The following is a 9,006-nucleotide window of genomic DNA, read 5'->3' as shown; positions in this document are numbered from 1 at the left end:
TACTGTGGATGTGTGTCAGCAAGTTTTGGAAACTGACNAAGGCCTTGGAGTAAGACTGAAAGAAGAAGCGCCGCTTGAGTCGCCGTGCTCTCTGAAGACCACGTGGCTGCTGTTATATTCATTGGAACGACCGGCTCTGACGAAGTGAGGATTGGCTGAAACAGGGGCGATGAGATCGGGACGAAGCTCAGAAGTGCTACCCAGGACCGGATTACAAGGTACGTGGATGAAGAGAGACTTCCCGTCGGCGTGGATAGTTTTAGAACATGTCACCACAACAAGTCCTTTCTCAGCGTCGACGATTAACGTGGCAGCATACTCAAAACCCTCATATTCGCCTCGACTAGGCCAGTCTGGACGAGCACCGCGAAAGTAATTTGAGTCGGCTTTAAATGCATTAAATTCAGGACAAATGAAAGAAAAATAATGTGAAAGCGGCAAATACTCGATATCTTTGCCAACATCTGAGTCTAGGTAGGCGTTGCAACCCATTGGACACTTGACGGATGGAAAACAGGAACTATTCAACTTGGACGCCAATGTACCGGCATTCTTAAAAAGATCGGTTTTGAATTCCATTATTTTTTGTGTGGCATCAATAGATTTTGAAGGAAGTGTCCAAACCGCTGAAATAGCTGCACTTAACCTTGGGACTACTTGCCTATAACTATCCTTGATGGTTTGGGGCAATATTTCGATCAGCTTCTTTGCGTCAAATGACAACGACTGACTGGTGAGAAAAGTATAAATTACGGCAGGCCAGGCAAAAGTCCAGTTTGCATTTCTATCGCGTGTCCCTACATACATTCTGCATTCAGGGCAAAGAAGTGCAACATTTGGCAAATTCCGGTCGCCATAAGCTCTCCTAATGATGACATCAGCTTCCGTCAAGTCTTGTACGTAATTTTCTGTGACACACCGATGACAACAAGCACATTCCTTCTCAAACTCTGTATCGTCTAAATTTTCCGTTGTATCTCCATCGGAAAAAGCTGTCGAATCCGTTAATGAAGCATCGATATCCATGTCTTGTAGCTCAATGTTACTGACAAAGCCAGATGTTATATTTCCCACTTGACGACGGGCACTGGATCGAGTAACTCTCTGCTGACAATATAGAAATCAATAATTTTCAGGACGCGTTTACGTCGAGCCTCAGTAAATTTATTAAGTAAGATAAAAGAAACAAAATTGGGGATTTAAATCATACGCTTCAGATCAACGGAAATAAATGAATTAAACTAATGACGCTAGGTTAGCATTCCAATTGAATGGCGGCGAACAACTTCTCATAGTTCAACCAGAATAAAACGTGCAGCCTTAGCTCGGAGAAGGGAGGTCCGTGTAGCTAAAACAATGTACGGTGAACGCTGCTCCTGTACCTAACATTGACCTCGCTACAAGTTACAAACAGCACTCAAGCTTATACATCAGAATAAAGAACCAATTAATCAACATCAATACCTTAACACATGCCATAATATGCTAAGTAACTTAGTAATCTTATTTGAAATTTTAACTAGCAAATGGAGACAACCAAGGAGTTCTTACAGTGATTCAATTTAACGCTTCAATGCGTAAAATCAAATCGCTCTACAGCGACTTATGCAGCAGCCTTTTCAGGTAATAACCTTATTTCAAGTAGTAACCTTATCGTCATCCCTAACCTTGTAAAATATGTACACACACAATTAATCATCACATAACAAATAAAATGCTAGTAGATTTTACTCATCGAAACAAATTGGAAAATTAACAGTATGCATAACAGATCTACCCTGATTAAGATAATGAGCGAGATTGATTTTTCAGATGCGAACAAGAAAAAGAGGTTGTAGGAGAGTGGTAGACGAGAATTTATAAAAATCCGAACAAAATAATTTTAATATCGCACTAAGATTCAACCTAACAATTGAATATGAGAATGCAGGCGATAACAGTGAAAAGTCGCTAATAAGCCATTAATAAAATATGAAATAAATAAAAGACATCAGTAAAATATCATTATGACCCTGACGTGATGCCCCATTAACGAAATACATAGCTTACAGAATGTTAACAACTCACCAAAGACACATCTGTGCTCGTCGAGCATGAAGGGCCATATTCTCGAGGTGAGAAGGCTGCCCCAACACGAACTGTCGTGTGCGACGTCGCTCCCTGCCCATGCACGTGGTCCTCCGCTGGAGAGGTCTGTTATATTAAAAAAAATTATATTTCTTCATGATACATGTGATGTCTAAAGCCAAAGCCAAGTTATTGTGAAGTATTACACATAGAAGCAAGACAACAAATTTGGGTAAGAATGAAAAACATGTAGTGAACGATGGGTAATAAAGCGTTAAAAAAAATTGTGGACTATATGACAACCTGCTAAGTGCCGCCAAAATCAGCACACTAGACGAATATGGCATCAAACAACCCATCATCAAGCTATTTTTATGCATACTCGGCAAATCTCAAGATTTAATAGAAAAAAAATCAAAACTCAAAACAACATTCAAGTAGACTAGGAAAAAAGTAACTTGGAAATATCATTGAAACCAGGAAGAAATTTACGGAACATATTGACATCGCAATCGCATCGCTTCGCTACCAAATAACGCAATAAAATTAAAGTTAAAATTTTCAAAATTATCGCCGCAACCTGCACCACTCAACGGCACACTTGTCAGTAAAGATTCCGTTGACCCATCCACCTTCCCTTTCTTGTCCGAAGAACTCTGTAAATGCTACTGGATTACACCACATACAAAAATTATTATAATGTATTATATGAAATAAAATTATCGACAATTACAAAGTTCTTTTATTAGATCCCATTTCTCAAGAAACTCAGGAAGCTAAGGAAAATGTTGGGCGATGTTAGAGAAAGACATTATAAACGCATAATAACGATCCTGATCGGGCTAAAGAGCTCTAGAATCTCAAGGGAATGCATGAAGGAAATCGTAGCGTTAATAAAACATACGTATGGAGAATCATTCCTTGACTAATTCATTCCATGTCTGTATACGATGAGACCAACCACAAAATATACCATCAGCCAACCATAATAAGCAGACATATATCAACAGTATGACATATCTTTCTTGCTAAAAAATAAATTTACAGTCGATATTCTCAGAAACGAGCATGAAAATCAAAGTGAAGAGCATCACCTGTTTAAAATTACTTTACGTATACATTCTTCTAAAAAAATAATATGCTGTATCAACCCGATCATAAGTGAAGCCTTAAGTATTTACTTGTATTGACCCAATTATTACTACAGTTGCACTTGAATAATATATTACCTTATACAAATATTTACACATGAAATTCCGATAAATATCCATACCACCTGAGAATCTAGAAATAATGATGGAATATCAGCGAAACCTAATTGAGGGATAACTCACCACAGGTAAATCTGCACTCGTCGAGCATGAAGGTCCACGAGCATCTGTTGTGTCAATTTGGGGTGAGTGGCCAATCGCAGAATAGACAGCGGTGCAGGGCATCGCTCGCGAGCCATGCGCTCGATCACTCGCTGTAGAGGCCTGTAATATTGATAAGAATTTTATTAGTGGATATTACTTCATAGATCGGACAAGCTAACAACAAACGATTGGTGCCTTATGTTCAGATCATATATTGTGAAATGCCATTAAATAAGACAATTCCTTTCAAAATTGAAAATCCTACCAAATACTTAAAATAAAGAAAACAGAGTGACAACAATAACGGCTCTTTAAGAGTCTGACGAACGAAATTTCATAATACACTTTCAAACAAAAACAATTTTAATATCGCACATACACGCACCAGCTGATATTAATATCTGGATGAAGTTCATAAATGCCTACTTAACAGCGCGAAAAATTGTCTGTGGACCATAAACTTGCAAAATAAATATTTTTCCTAAAATACTCACTGTCATAACCGGTACATTAAGAAATATAGAATCTTGATGCCCCTTCTTGAGTCTCTTCTTTGGAGGACTCTGCAAAAGTCAATATTTGGTAAGAAATTGAGTAATACAAAAGTTAATCTGACCTGCGAAAAATGTAGTTGCCACAAGAAAGACAAAAGGTGAAATAATAACAAAATAAGCCCATGCGAGTACTAAAACCAACAGTTGCCATGACCATCATTAGTCAATACCGAATGAAGCACTAGGCCATTATGATTGAGGCCATTCGGTTTACTCAGATGAGGCATCTTAAAGGGCATCCGACCTACTTTGCTGCCTGGATGCACAAGTTGCATAACTTCCTTCCCTTTAGTACGTAATTCACGATGTCTTTCATCGTTGGGACCAGTCGATAATCGTTGATTGTACCTCGTTAACATATAGGAGGCATCCACAAAATCGACATACGTGCCTTAAGCTTTGCTTTCATCTACGGTTACACAGTTAAAAAAAATTTTATTCAGTATAATCTCGACCATAACTAATGTCTTCGAACTTAGTTATATAAGTATACTATTACAATGTCGGCGTTAGTTAGGCCATTGGACTTGTCACCGATTCTCTACATTGCAAAACATTCATAGCATGTTCCGGGTCTGGAACATGCCATTTAAAACTACAATTATGCGTTCCTTAACCGCCATGCCTTCTCGACGATTTGATCGGAACTGTCGCAGTAAAGTGGAATCAAACCCGTAGCTCGCTGCTCCAATCCTGATGCGCTGAACTGTAACCACTGGTTTTGCCTCAACATATCAAAAATTGAATAATCTATCACATAAAATGATTCAGCCGGAGCATCACTTTCTTTTTGGCGTTTTTTCTGTGCCTATCTGTAAGATTGAATTTAATTTTAATTATTAAACATATAATAGTATTTAAAAGTATTATAATGTTTAAATGGCCGTATATTAAAAAAATATAACTCAGTACTCACTGCAGTGAGTGACAGAGAGCGCATTTTCACATCAACGAAAACGTAAAGTCACGGACGGACAGACAGACGGACGGACAGACAAACGGACGGACAGACGGACGGACAGACAGACGGACATGGCGAGCACAATAGTGCATTTTTTCCATAAATGAGAAAATGCGCTAAAAACGGGCCAAATTGTCAATCTACCATCAAAATCATTCTAGGACGAATTGCTCAAACCAATAAATTCAGTACGGAGCATGAATATTTATGTGTAAATGATTTAATTGTGTCATTTAGAAAAATATAATTCAGCATTTTTTTTATTTGAATAAAGACCCATGATGCACATAGCGCATACAACACGCACATTTCCTCTTCCTGCTATTGCATGTGAACTGCTCGGAAATATTTTGAAATGATTACATTACAAAGATGATCTAGCAGTTGTGCCACAACATGCACATAAGTATTATGGCAATAAAGATGTCGCTTTAATTAGGCCATTAGACCTGTCACCGATTTTGAACATTGCAGAACATTCATACTTTGTTATGGGTCTGGAACATGCCATTTAATACTACATATATGTTGTTGCTTAACCGCCTTGCCTTCTCGACGATTTGATCTGAACTGTCGCAGTAAAGTGGAATCAAACCCGTAGCTCGCTGCTCCAATCCTGATACTCTAAACTGTAATCACTGGTATTGCCTCAACATATCAAAACTTGAATAAGATATCACATAAAACAATTAATTACCCACGACGTTCAGATTAAATATCCATACCAACAAAAATCTAGAAGTAATAATGAAATATCAGCCAGACCTAATTGAGAAATAACTCACCAGATCTGTACTAGTCGAGCATGAAGGAACACTAGCATCTGATGACGTGTGAACTTGGGGTGAGTAGCAAGTCTCACAATCAACAGGGACGTGGGATTTCGGTCGCTGTCCATGCGCTCGATCGCTCGCTGTGGAGCTCTGTAATATTGAGATGAACTTCATTTCAGGATATTACATCATAGATCGGAAAAGCTAACAACTAACGGTTGTTGCATCATGTTTTAATCATATACCGTGTAGTGCCATCAAATAAAATCATTTAAAATTGAAAATCCTACCAAATACTTAGAATAAACCATAGTGACGACAAAAAGCACTTCTAAAAGTCTGGGGAACGAAATTTCAGTGTATACTTTCAAACTCAAAAATTTGAATATCTGACATACACGCCACAAACCGATATTAAAATCGGGATCAAGGTCATAGATGTCTAGTTAAGGCATCTATTGTCTATTGAAAAATTGTTTGTAGACCACGAATAAACTTGCAAAATAAAGATTTTTCCTAAAATACTCACTGTCATAACCGGTACAATAAGCGATATAGAATCTTGAGGCCCCTTCTTAAGTCTCTTCTTAGGAGGACTCTGCGTAAGTCAATATTTGGTAAGAAAACGGTTAATACGAAAATTAATCTCACCTTCGCGAAATGTAATTGCCACAAGAACAACAAACAGTGAAATAATAACATAATAAATCCATGAGAGTACTAAAATCAACAGTTGCCATGACCATGACCATCATAACGTAGAAATAGCAGTATAAACCACATAGACACATATACAAAAAATGAGTGATGAGAAGAATGCCGCAGTCAGTCCAGGTTAGGAATGCCGCCGAGGTCGAGTGGGGTTAACGAGGTAGGGTTCATTGGGCAGCTGAAGAGGTGATGGGTGGTGTGATCCAGAACTCAGCACTCAGGGCAGATAAAGCTATTTGCCGCACCAATGCGGGCAAGGTACGAGTTGAGTGGCGGTGAGTAGCCAGAGCGGAGCTGGGAAATGGCGCTCCTGGTTACTATGGGAGGAGCCACTCGCTGGATGAGATAGGGCAAGATCAGCAACACCTTGCTATGAGCAGCTGAAGACAAATAGGAGGAGACGGCAGGGCTGTCCAAGATGCTGAGGGCAGTGGAGTAGAGTCGGGGGTGAGGGTCCCCTTCTCCAGCAGGTAAGAGACCGAAGGAGGGAAGCGGGTCTGAAGCGTGTGCTTCATGGAGTGGGGCCCCGATGTCTAGGTGATGGTTTTCAGCTTAGAGATCGCCGAAGGACAGGCGTTAGGGAACAACACTGGGGCAGCGTAGGTAATGAGAAAATGAAGGCCTTGAAAATCACAAACCATACACGCGTGCACTGCTCATGCAGCGCTCAGATGAAGCTTAGATGTCTGCATTCAGCTCGCCCCTTAAAACGATGCACTCCTGTATTATTATGGACGGTGAAGAAATCTTTTCTTCGCGGAAGGCATGACGACCAGTTTCCAGTGCCTGATAACACGTTGCGTGAAAGCCGTGGTGCTGCAGAATTCGTCCTTGCCACAACATGGCGAACTCATGCATTGCAATGTTGTCCGAAAAGCAAGCGATATAGACGGTTAGAACATATGGTTGCTTTGAACGCTTTTCTGGTCTTGTTACGGGATCATTGATGTCCCTTAATGCCCGTCTCAAGCTAGGTCCGGAATCGATGATGAACGAGTCGAATTTCATGCTTACGAGCATAAACACAAATCCAGACTCGGTAGAAGGAACAGAGGAGAGGATTGAGGGATAAGACACGGTTCTTGGTAAGACCTTATCGCCCTGGCGAATGTTGTCGCAGGCGTTGACGATATTGTGGATGTATTGATTCCACGGATCAGTAACTTCTAAAAGTTTTTTCATGGCTCACACAGTGTCGCCCACCTCGCCTACAAACAGCAGGTCGTCCAAGGACTGAACTCTACTGAGTATGACGAGTAGTTGATTCTTGTCCCAGAGACTGAACATTGAATTGTCTTGACTGATCTGGGTAGCTAGTTTAGGAAGTTTCCCCGATGCTCTTGTGAACCGTGGTGCAGAAAAAGTAAGTGAATGGGCACTGTTCGCGCTTGGCCTTTGCCATTTGCACATGAATCATCTGGGGGATCGTGAACCTCCTTCCAATGGCAAAACTAGGCCACTCATTCGGAAGAGCATCCACGGATACCGCTCTGACACCAGGAGGGACCAGTTTAATGGTTGTCCGTTGAGCGTGACGAGGAAGACTGAGGTCGGGCAACTGTATTATCACCGCCACTTGGCCCTGCGAGAATTTGGGAATTCTCGCTGTTGGTGTGGAATTGTTGAAAGTGAGCCAGCTGAGCCTCACCAGCTGCCGACAGTAGAGTAGAAGTTCCGAGGGCTCCTTGCATTCCCGGGTCAATTCTCGACTGACAGCTGCGTTGGCAGAAATCCAATTACCTGCACTAACTTCTACTTCGTCGTAGGCATGCTGAATTATATACTGAAGGCCTGGTGTTGACTTTTTTGTTTCAAATAAATATCGACTGCGTATTCCACCGCCTTAACTTTTCCGACGACACGCTGATACTCGTCAGGCACATCTTCCCAGCTCTTTACGAATTGGCGAGGCGAGCAACGATTAGTTATGATGAAAATACTCTCTTCCACATTTTGCGGGTCTAATTTTGATTTTCGTATGCATTTGATGAGAGTTTGGAGCTCAGGATCCCCCCTAGACCTCACGAAGTGCTTCAGGCCAAGCACACTGAACATAGTGATGAGGTTGGGCATAAGCCAGATGCTCCGCCCCTTCACTGGCTTCAGTTGGCAAGGATCACCGCAGCAGAGCAGCAGAACTCCTCCAAATGGTACTGCGCTGTCCCGTAACCGGCGTAATACAAAGTCCATGATGTTGAGCAGCGATGCAGGCAAAAGACCAATTTCTTCAACCATTAGCACGTCCAATCTCTTCAAGTAGGCCATTTTGACTGGGCTAGCACATAAATTCAGAAGGCACTTCTCTGCAGTCACAGGCACAGATTCTGTCACCTGTTTGACAGTTGGCATACAGAATAATAAGTGTATGTGCTCGCCGCCCAAACTGCGGGCGCGTTCGGCAGTGGCAGCAGTGATTATGGTACGCAAACCTTTCGACAGTGCATACACGCAAGCCGTCAGTAACAGATGGGTCTTGCCTGCTCCAGGAGGTCCAACGATTAAAGGAAATGGCACAAACACCGGTCCGACTTGTTCAAAGGAATCAATCGCGGCCACAAGAGCATGCAGGCAAAGCAACTGCTCTG

The sequence above is a fragment of the Hyalella azteca genome, unplaced genomic scaffold, assembly GCF_000764305.2.
Source record: "Hyalella azteca isolate HAZT.00-mixed unplaced genomic scaffold, Hazt_2.0.2 contig16069, whole genome shotgun sequence".
Classification (NCBI taxonomy): Eukaryota; Metazoa; Arthropoda; class Malacostraca; order Amphipoda; family Hyalellidae; genus Hyalella; species Hyalella azteca.
The sequence above is the reverse complement of the archived record's forward strand: the minus strand, read 5'-3'. Positions refer to the sequence as shown.